This window comes from Rutidosis leptorrhynchoides, chromosome 2 (genome assembly GCF_046630445.1).
Source record: "Rutidosis leptorrhynchoides isolate AG116_Rl617_1_P2 chromosome 2, CSIRO_AGI_Rlap_v1, whole genome shotgun sequence".
In the NCBI taxonomy this organism is placed as follows: Eukaryota; Viridiplantae; Streptophyta; class Magnoliopsida; order Asterales; family Asteraceae; genus Rutidosis; species Rutidosis leptorrhynchoides.
In genome coordinates, this window is record NC_092334.1 from 22,618,231 (window position 1) to 22,630,390 (window position 12,160).

Here is a 12,160-nt window from a genome sequence, read left to right on the forward strand (position 1 = left end):
GGAAAAATTAATACATCCTGAAGATAGGTGTTAGTTTTAATGGTTTTAATTGGGGTTCTAATTGAAGAAGATGAAGTTTTAGAAAAAAAATATTGAAGAAGAAAATAAAATGTTAGAGAAAGAGAAGGGTGTGTAAAAGGAAAAAATACCCTCCAATGCTCGGCACGTGATTGAAATTAAATGAATAAATTAACGTCTTTTACACAGAAGGGCCACTCACGCAACATTTGTAAAGTGAATGGATAACCGTAGCTAAAAAAAGACAGGGACACGTCCTGCAATTTGATATATAAACGAGGAACCATCAGAGCAAAAAGTCTATTAACACGTTGGAACAGCTTTTGTTTATACTGTTCAATTGGGGGAATGATTCACCGATTCTAGACCGTCGTCATAGAGCACTATGTAAATCAATTCCTCTTTTGTCAAGTTCATGTAACGACCCAACCTGATATACAATCGAATACGCGAAATAATTTTTTTTTTAATAACAGTAGGGTGCGCGGCGCGCACCCCCTTGTGTGCGCGGCGCGCACAAGCTGTTTCAGTTTCTGTCCGGATTTTGCATTTTTTGTTTAATGATCTCCCACTTCCCAACACTTTTAGACGAAACACTTTTCACAACACATTATAATATGTAAAACTAACACGTTCCAATAATAAAACAAGTTTTACGACACCGGGCCCACATATGCCCAAATTACGAGTTCCGTACAAAATGTAAGTTTCGACCAAACTAGTTTAAATTCCAAACGACACTAGAGCATTATGTAAGGGGGATTAAACTACCCAAATCTCGGTCAAACTTCAAAAATCTTCTCCTAACAAACGAAAAGCGAGATCACTAGTCCAAACGAATACCCTTTCCATTGTCCACGCCGGAGCCTATAAAAAGGTAAACAACGAGAGGGTAAGCTAAAGCTTATTGAGTGCAATAGTTATACATATACATATATAACCTACTTACTTGCAACCACTTACACAATACCGCATACAAGCTAGCAATTCGACAACTATGCAAACGTTTGCATAAACCAAGATCCACAATTCACAATAAGCTAGCGACACCAATAGCATATAGTTCACAATTAAATATGCTAAAACAAAATTCACACAACCATGGTTAACCAATCGTACAAGGGAACGGTACTAATAAAAGACCGCCGGAGTTCATAACATCCATTAGTGTTACTTAATCACCGCGTAATCACTAATCCCCCGGGTGATGTCTTGAACACCGCGACTAACTCACACCCATGACAATGTGGCGTCTTGAACACCGCGATGATTCCACACGTCAATCAAAACAATGAGTGGTGTCTTGAACACCGCGACAATTCCACTCCCATGACAATGTGGTGTCTTAAACACCGCGACGATTCCACACGCCAATCAAAACAATGAGTGGTGTCTTGAACACCGCGATAATTCCACTCCCATGACAATGTTGTGTCTTAAATACCGCGACAATTCCACATGTCAATCAAACCAAATTAGTGGTGTCTTAAACACCGCGACAATACCACTCGTTACTTAGAATGTGGTGTCTTAAACACCGCGACAATACCACGTTCATACTACACAAATAAATACATTATATACATACACGCATAATTATTCCACTCACCTTACTCCTTCGGTGAATTAGTAAACCAAACTCGCAACTTCAAAGTAACGTACCTATTATATTATGCACATATCAATCATTGGTTCAAGTTGGTCAACCAACTTATTCGTCATCCAAGTGCCATATGGCCCATAGTGCAAACGTGACCCATTTGCACTAATCATTCTAACACTAGGTCGGGATTATGTCAAACCCTTACCAATAATTCGATTATGGTCTTAATACATCTTTTAACACAAGGTTATCCCATTTTCGCACCCATTAACCCACTTAGGTCATCAAAGACTCATTTGACCCATTTCAAGGTTAACACACTCATTTGGGTCACTAACAAACCCAAGTACATCCATTCACTTTAAACACTAAGTGTTCTCGTGAATTACTAACATTTAAGACCCATATACACAATTTAACATTTCAAAACCCTAGGTTAGTCATCTTTGAGTCCTCATGACCCAAACTTACCCAAAAACCCCCAAATCACTAACAAATGGGTTTTATGTTCATCTCTAACCCAAACCCTAACCCTTAAACAATTAAATTAAGGAAATCAAGATTAGAACTTACCACCACAACCAAAACGTAGCTAGTGACTAGATGAACAACTTTAATACACGCGCTTTGGCCCGAAATCAACTTCTTCTTCCTTGATTTGAGCTCTCTCTCTCTCAAATGGGTTTCTCACTCTAGAACTTTAATTTGGAGAGAAGATGAGGTTGGTGTAGTGTTGAATGTGTTTTCAACCACCACACAACTGGCCATTACAGGCCCAAACTCGTTCTCATGTGAAAAGACAACAATACCCTTCAATTAACTTTAACTAAAAAGCAGAAAACTGTGCCGAGGAGAAGTGCACGGCGCGGCGCGCACAAGGGTCTGCACAGGTTTTGACCCCTGTTTAACAGCACGATGTTTCCCACACTTTATTTACCCTATATACACCTCTGTACAAAAATTATTCGGGTCTTACAACTCTCCCCCACTTGAATCGGAGCGCGTCCTCGCGATCCAAGCCGCATGACAAGAAGGGAGATAAACTAACACAAACTCTTCGGGCTCCCAAGTAAACTCGGAACCTTTACTCCGACACCATTGAACTTTAAAAGTTCACACCTCTTTATTTCTCAACCTTTTGACCTTTTCATCGAGTATAGTAATCGGCTCTTCAATATACTCTAACTTATTGTTTAGCTCAATCTCGTCTAATGGCACCCATGATGAATCATCCGCAGGACACTTACGGAGATGGGAAACATGAAATGTATTATGGATCCCCGCAAGCTCTTCGGGTAATTCCAAACGATACGCAACTTCACCAACACGAGCTAAAATTTTAAAAGGACCAATAAACCGAGGAGCTAACTTTCCTCGTTTTCGAAACCGAATAACACCTTTCCATGGCGAAACTTTAAGCATCACCATGTCACCTTCTTGGAACTCAATTGGTCGTCTAAGTTTTTCGGCATACGACTTTTGTCTATCTTGAGCCACTTTCAAACGAGTCCGAATTATATCAATCTTGCTATTCGTCTCTAAAACCAAATCGGTACTTGATGTTATGCGAGGTGTATATAAAATAGTTTATATTTTACTAGGAAAAACTATTAAATACGATACAATTTTACACAAGATATTTATTTATTTATAGAATGGATATACTTAAACCTTGCTACAACACTTATAGGCAGTGTACCTAATCGTACAGTAGTGTAGTTTTTAGTAAGTCCGGTTCGTTCCACAGGGAAATCTTTAAACAAAGCTCAACGCTATATTAGTTTACTTTTATAAAAATACAAATATATATATAAGTAATATTATTATTATAAAGGGGGGTTTTTACCGTTTAATGACCGGTTTGTCGATTTTAAGACTTTAGTCGCAGTTAAAACCTAATGTAAAATATAAAATAAATAAAAGACGTAATTTAAAGCGTAAAGTAAATAACGATAATGAAATTGCGAATAATAAAAGTGCGATAAAATAAACTTGCGATAATTAAAAAGTACGATAATTAAAAGTGCGATAAAATAAAATAAATAAAAGTGTGATAATTAGAAGTGCAATTAAATATAAAATGAAGGAAATTAAATATGAAATAAAAGAATTATGCTTATTTAAACTTCCGTAATCATGATGTTTGACGTGTTGATTTTAGTTTTATGCCCATGGGTTAATTGTCCTTTGTCCTGGATTATTTAATATGTCCGTCTGGTTTTTGTCCATAACAGTCCATCAGTCATAAATATAAATTGCAAGTGTCCTTGTCAAATTATTATTATACCCGAAGTTAAATATTCCAACTAATTGGGGATTCGAATTGTAACAACGTTTTAATACTTTGTTTAATGAATACACCAGGTTATCGACTGCGTGTAATCCAAGGTTTTACTAGTTTGTTAACAATTACACCAATTACCCTTGAATATAATTTCACCCCTGTTTTAATTATTCTAGTGGCTATTAATCCATTCCCGTGTCCGGTTAAATGAACGATTATTCGTACATACAAATACCCCGCCCATCGTGTCCGATCGAGTGTATATGGTAATTTATAGGGACGCCCAATTGTAAATCTTTATATTAACATTAACAAACTTTCATTTAGTTAAACAAATATAAAGCCCATTAATAGCCCATAGTCTAATTTCCACAAGTGTAGTTCTTTTGTCCAAACCCCAATTATGGTACAAAGCCCAATTACCCAATTTTAGTAATTAGCCCAACATCATGATTACTTCGTTTTAAATAAGCATAATAATAACTTAGCTACGAGACATTAATGTAAAAAGGTTGAACATAACTTACAATGATTAAAAATAGCGTAGCGTTACACGGACAGAATTTCGACTTACACCCTTACAACATTCGCTAACATACCCTTATTATTAGAATTATAATTAAAATTAAAATTAAAATATAAATTATATATATATATATATATCGTATGAATGAGGAGAAAAAAGATGATGAATTTTGATCAGAATTCGGTTGGCTTTATAGCCAGAGTTGAAATTTGGGGCTCCGCGACTCGCGGCAAAATGCTCTTCAAACTCCGCGAGTCGCGGAGGTTAATTTTACAGCTCAGTCCTTGGAGTTTTCTCTGCCGACGGTTTTATATATATAAATATAATATATATGTATAATTAATATAATTAATTATATATTATATTATATTTATATACATAGTTAACTTGTAATTTTTAGTCCGTTGCGTCGAGCGTTAAGAGTTGACTCTGGTCCCGGTTCCGGATTTTCCAACGTCCTTGCGTACAATTTTATATTTTGTACTTTGCGTTTTGAATCTTGTACTCTTGTAATTTCGAGACGTTTCTTATCAATAATTGGAACCTTTTTGATTGTCTTTTGTACTTTTGAGCTTTTTGGTCGTTTGCGTCTTCAATTCGTCGAATCTGTCTTTTGTCTTCACCTTTTATTATTTAAACGAATATCACTTGTAAATAGAACAATTGCAACTAAAAGCTTGTCTTTCTTGAGGAATAATGCTATGAAATATATGTTCGTTTTTAGCATTATCAAATATTCCCACACTTGAGCGTTGCTTGTCCTCAAGCAATATTGTCTTGAAATACTAGAATCACTTCTTTATTCTTCACACTTTGTACATCAGTGATTTCTATACGGCGGTATAAACAATGGTAGTAACTATATGGTTTACAGTCCCACATGACTATAAAAATTTAGATCCATTAAGGAAATTGGATCTTTATGAAAACATTTGATCTTTTGAAAATTAAATCTAGTTTTTACCCTAGATAAGTTTTCCGGAATAACCCTTTACCGGTGTTTGCAAAATATTTTTGTGGGTTTGGTGGGTTTCAGATTTGAAAATTTTAGCTCAAACTTGCGGTTTTGTGTCACCCACTTGCTAACCTTGTATTTGGAAAGCAACACGTCCAGTTTACTTGTTCCGTATATTACCTTTCGGCAAACTACCGTCCGGTTGTAAAGGAAAGCGTTGAACAAGCAACTGTTAAGGCAATGTCCCGTGACATGCTTTTAATTATGGTCTATAACGTGTCGGACGCAATTACTATCCTTGGTAGGAGCAATAGTAAAGCTCACCCTTATAATTTTTCGGTCTGGCACAAGGTCCTGTCTTTGACCACTATGCAACCACCGTTCTTACGGTTGACACCCGATTTAGTTCAGGTGACCTAATGAATTCCAGGTGAATTCCTAGGATTTTACGTTTAATGGTAATGAACGCATTGAAAATAGGGTTTTTAGAAAACAAATCGGTTTGTAATTTTTGATCAAATTATTTTCTCGTTTAAGCTCGAGTTTAGATATCATTGAATTCCATGAGTTTGAATTCTCAATCTTTAAGGTCAATCTCTAGGATTGAGTAATATCAGTCTTAAAAGCTGATTTTTAATCTTTAAGGAGATTATCCTTTCTGGGGATCTGATTCATTAGTCTTATCCAGCTAATTTGCATGGTGCCCCCCATTGTACGAGATAAATCCTTCTCATGGTTAGGATAAATCTGACCACTTGGCGACCCTGTTTAATGCTGAGGTCCGTGGATTTCCTGCTGATTTTAGTGATGACTTTTCTAGATTTTTCGTCAACCTACAGCTGGTCTGGACGACAACTTCATGACCTAAATCAAGAAGCGCGTTTCTTTTTAGGAAGACTTTACTTCCTTTTAATGATGGAATTGATTCATCGTGTAGATTCATCTCTTCTTTTCTTTCATCGGGTAAAACAGTTTAGTTTAGTCCAAAGCAAAAGTATTTTCAGTTATTTGTTACAGATATATGTGACATATGTTTAAAATAACTTGGTAAATTTTCCCACACTTGGCTTTTTATTTTTCTTTTTATCGTCCTCTATTCCATTTTAAATGAATTTTAACATTTTAGTTTGTTTCTTAATTTATGTCCTTTCCGAGGTAACAATAATTTCGGTGTTAAAACCTAGTTTTATCGTTCATAAATATGTATAAACATGATTTGAATTCATTTAATTGAAAAATTTTACTAGAATTGGGTAGTCAGTATATAAGACTAGGGCTGTTCTTTATTATCAGAGAGCACTAGATTCTAATACAACTACTGCTTTACTAGTATTTTTAATGGTAACCAAGTGTATAAAGTAAAAATTTTTTTTTTTTAAAATCCGAAAGAATTTAACCCCTTCCCACACTTAAGATCTTGCAATGCCCTCATTTGCAAGAAATCAGTAACAATTTAAATTATTGAGGGTGATTTGTGTGAAAATGATTAAATTTTACCAAAGTTTCCAAATATATTGGCGTTTGTTTGCTGAATGATAAATGGTGCACATCATTTGTTCATTCCGTCTTGTTGTTATTTCACATATATTTTGCATCTTGTCGTCAAAATTAGTTGCTTTTGCTGAACTTAATGCCAGTCTTTGAAAATGCGTTGTTTTACCCTGTTGTGTACATAAGATAAACTGCAAACATATATACATATTTTTGAAGTTTGGTATATTACCCCACGTTCAAAAATTATTAAAATCTAAGAATAAAAGTTAGATAATTATAAAAATGATTACAATATTAACAAAAGTATTAAACGTATCAATAATTACAAATTACAAAAAAAAAAAAATAATAAGTAAACTAAGGATGATATTGGTACCAATAGGGGTTCCAGGCATAACCATAAGTGCTATAGAATGCTTCGGCAGGGTCATACGTAGGATATGGTGGCTGCATCTCTATAGACCAAGGAGGGAAGACGGGTTTCGGTGTAGGAATATAGTTTCTACCTATATGTTGGCAATGAGCTATAATCTGGTTCTGATGAACTTGCTAATCTTCAAATGCTCTCTGTCTAGCATTTTCGTATTCCTGAGAAGCTATAAACCTATGCATTTCTTGCATCTCATTCCCCCCTCCTACATTACCTTGCTGCTGGTTTCTCTCCACCTGTGGATGTCTACCATGGTATCGTACTGCGGCGTTATTTCGCCGCTTCAAAACTTTCGCACCATGGTATACATTTAAACCTATAGTATCGCGGGGTTCCGGCTCTTCTAGTAATAATCCCCCCCGACTTATATCCACACCGAGATATTCACCAATCAAAGTAATAAAAATACCACCTCCTATTATGCTATGTGGTCGCATCCCCTGAACCATAGCTGATAAATAATAACCCACACAATATGGTATACTTACAGCGCTTTGTGGGTCTCGAATACACATATGGTAAAACAAATCTTGTTCATTTACCTTTTCTTTGTTCTTACCCCTTTGTGTAATCGAATTAGCTAAAAACCTATGTATCACTCTTAATTCGGCTCTATCTATATCCAAATAAGAGTAATTTCCCCCTTTGAAATGGTGATGGCTTGTCATTTGACTCCACACACCGTGTGTATCAAAATTTTCATCTATCTTTCTACCGTTTAGTATCAATCCTCTACAATCGGCAGACGCTAACTCCTCAGGCGTATATATACGTAAAGCCTGAGCCATGTCCAGTAAAGACATGTGGCGCATCGAACCGCCTAACAAAAATCTAATAAAAGAACGATCGGTTAAACTAGCTACCCGATCATTCAACTCTATACTACATAACAACTCTTCACACCATACTTTATATACAGGTCTGCGTATGGTGAATAAACATATCCAGTCATTAAAAGAAGAATTACCATACCTCTGTACAAGTAATTCCCTAATTGGTCCGGCCAATTCTACAGCTTCTAAGGGTCCCCATTCTATGACCCTCGGTACCTCAACAACCTTGGAATGAAGAGTATGCAAACCCCGTTGATATTTTGGATAATCTATCCAAAGTCTGTCAAATCTTAGGTTCGGGTGCAACTCTTCCAAGTGCATATCGGAAAAGGTCATGACTGGATGAGGTACATCCTGCTTGTAGTAGTTATCCACCTCCTGTTGTTCCAAATTCTCAGCAGGAGCATTGCGGGCTTGGGATGAAGATTCACCCCTTTCATTCTGCAAAACACATCAAACACAAATTTTGTGCATCCAAATATGCATTAGTGTCAGCAAAATCATCAATCAAAATAATTACAATGACATTATCAATTTATATCAAACTTAAGCTTATTTTCACATTTTTATCAAATCTACACTTTTTCAAATAAGCATATACGAAAATGTTCGTCAAGTTCATAAGCATTCAACTCAAATAACATGTCAAAATAATCATTACTAGCAATTAAACAAGTCTCAAATGGCATTATCTTTCAATAATCAAGTTCATGAATTTTAGACTTGAAAAAGTCCACTTTAATTCTCAAAATCATGTTTAGGCTCAAAGTTTGGATCATTTAACTACCTAGACATGTTACACTACTCAATTTAGCAACAATTCATGACAAAAATCGGCCATAACCTGTTTATATCAAAAAGCCCCAAATTTGCTCAAGAACACAAACCCTAGATTATTCAAAATTTGAAGTTTAAGGCTTCTAATCATGTTAAACAGCATCAATCTAGGTTATACAAGCATAATACATAAACAATTTAAGTCTAATTACACTAAAAAGCATCAAAATCAAATTGGGAAAAAAATAGCTCAAGAACATCAAATTTCGGATTAAATGGTGTTTAGGTGTAGAAATTTACCGTTTTTCTTGAGTAATTCTTAGATAGCATCCTTCTCAACATGATTTTAGCAAAAAATTTGGTGATTAACGGTTAAAAATTGGGATTTTTGGGGGTGTTTTTTGGGTTTTTTTCGCAGCTCTTTTCGCAGTATTTTTGCTGTGTTTTTGTGTGGGGGAAGTGAACTGATCGTGCAGCTCTTTTTATTTTTTTTTTCTGATTTTTGGTCCCTCCGCGAGTCGCGGAGGTTTTGCACTTCAAACTCCGCGAGTCGCGGAGTTTGCTCTCTTTTTTTTTTTTTTTTTTTTTTTTATAATCTTTAACTTATAAAACAATTAAGTATTTAATTTTAAAATTTTGTTTCCCTTGTTATTTAGGACGAGGTCGTTTCGGATCGATGTCCTAGTCCGTCCTTCGACAAAATTTTAAAATTTGTCTTTTTGTAGCGATTGTTTTAAAAGCTAAGATTTTTGGGGTTTTTCAATGTTTTTGGCATACTCTAATTCAATAAGATTAAAAATAATGATAATAAAAGTTCTCGTCCCTCCCTCGGGTAAAGCAATTTCGGTTCAAAGACCTAGTCTTCAACTTACGACGAATTTTAAAAATCATATTCTTAACTTAATGAGATAAAGTAAATTTTTGTTTTTAAATTCACACAACTTAAATATAAAATTCAAAATTAAAAATTAATAATTAAAAATTCACACCAAACTTAAAATTTGAAATGCATAAAATTAAAATTTCATATTTTAAAAATTAAAAATTCACACCAAACTTAATTTAAAAATTCATATTATAAATTCATACCAAACTTATATTAATTTTTCAAATATTTACAATTTTAAATATATTGTTTTTATAAAGTTTACAATATTAATTTAAGATTTAAATATTAAGATTAAAAACATGGTAAAAATAAAATTAAAAATCTTTTTGTCTTTTTATCCCACTTTAATCAATCAAATATTATCAAAAATATGCGCCCCTCTTTTCGGTAAAGTAATTTCGGTTCCAAGACCTAATTTAACTCATGACGAATTTTTGAAATATTTTGGGTTGATTGATTAAAGATATTTATACCTTAAGAATAAACGTTAAATTTCGCAGTGATGTAATAAATTTTTGAATGATATCAATAATTTCGGTCGCCAAACCTAATTTTATTTAATACCAATTTAATACTTTTTAGCGAACAAATTAGCGTTTATTATCAAAAGGTTAAAAATAAAAATAAAAACTAAAAACTGTACAGACATACCTGTGAAATAGATTTCTTAGTTATATGATCTATTCCATTCATAAGATAGTCGGTTTAATTGATTTTCCATGGCTACATAGGCGTAACCTCGAGCATTCAGTGTCTTTTCTTCTAAACATATGAACGGTCCATCTCTGCATAAAGTAACAAATTCGGTATTTGAATAGGTTTGATTATTTGAACATTTACCTCCATGTGACCATTTTTCGGATTTGTGACATCTTTCTAGGTGTCGTGCTCTTCTTTTCGCTGCGGATTTTGATTTTCCTTTACCAAATTGTAACTTATTATCTTCGCATCTGGATTCTTTTCTAACTCCGTCCATTCTTTCTCTGATTACTGATACTAATTCGCTCGGTAGTATGTCATTATTACGTTTAGTGATCAAAGCGTGTAGCATTAGACCATGGTTTAGTTCACAGGCAGTCTTCATTTCATAAAAACCTAAAAAAAAATAAAAATTCAGAATGGGGGGAGAAGACTAGTTCTTTAGGGTCTGCTAGGGAAAGACCATTCGGGTTCCATTTTCGAGAACTACACGAAAACAGACAATCTAACTCTAACAGAAATATATATTATCCTTTAAAGACTTGATTCTCCCCATACTTAGTTAGCTGTGGTGTCGAAATTGTGATTAACTTCGTTGTCGACTTCCATCGGACCATGTATGTAATGTTTAACTCTGTGACCATTAACTTTAAATTCTATCCCATTTGAATTTATCAATTCTATCGTTCCGTATGGGAAAACTCTTTTGACTATGAATGGTCCAGACCATCTTGATTTCAATTTTCCAGGAAATAGCTTGAATCGTGAATTGAAAAGAAGAACTCTGTCTCCTTCTTTAAATTCTTTTGAACTTCTGATTCTTTTATCATGCCATTTCTTCGTTCTTTCTTTATAGATTAACGAATTTTCGTATGCTTCATATCTTAATTCTTCTAATTCGTTTAGTTGACTTAATCGTAGACATCCGGCTTCATGTAAATCAAGATTACATGTTTTCAAAGCCCAAAATGCTTTGTGTTCAATTTCTACTGGAAGATGACATGCTTTTCAATAAACAAGTCTAAAAGGTGTGGTTCCAATTGGAGTTTTGTAGGCTGTTCTAAAAGCCCAGAGTGCATCCTCCAATTTAATGGACCATTCCTTCGAATTTGATCCTACAGTTTTCTCTAGAATACGTTTTAAAGCTCGGTTGGTATTTTCAACTTGTCCACTTGTTTGTGGATGATATGCGGTGGAGATTTTATGAGTTACTCCATATCTTTTAAGAACTTTCTCAAGTTGATTATTACAGAAATGAGTACCCCGATCACTTATTAAAGCTTTCGGTGTTCCAAACCTTGCAAAAAGACGTTTTAAAAAGTTGACTACAACTCGTGCATCGTTGGTTGGGAGAGCTTGTGCTTCCGCCCATTTAGATACATAATCAATGGCTACGAGTATATATAGATTATTATGAGATTTTGGAAACGGACCCATAAAGTCAATACCCCAAATGTCAAATACTTCACATACTTGGATGACATTTTGTGGCATTTCATCACGTTGACTTATTTTTCCGGCCCTTTGACATGCATCACAGGATTTGCAAAGAAGGTGTGCGTCTTTGTAAATTGTAGGCCAATAGAATCCAGCTTCATAAACTTTTCTTGCTGTTAGTTGAGGCCCATAATGCCCTCCTGTTGGTCCTGTGT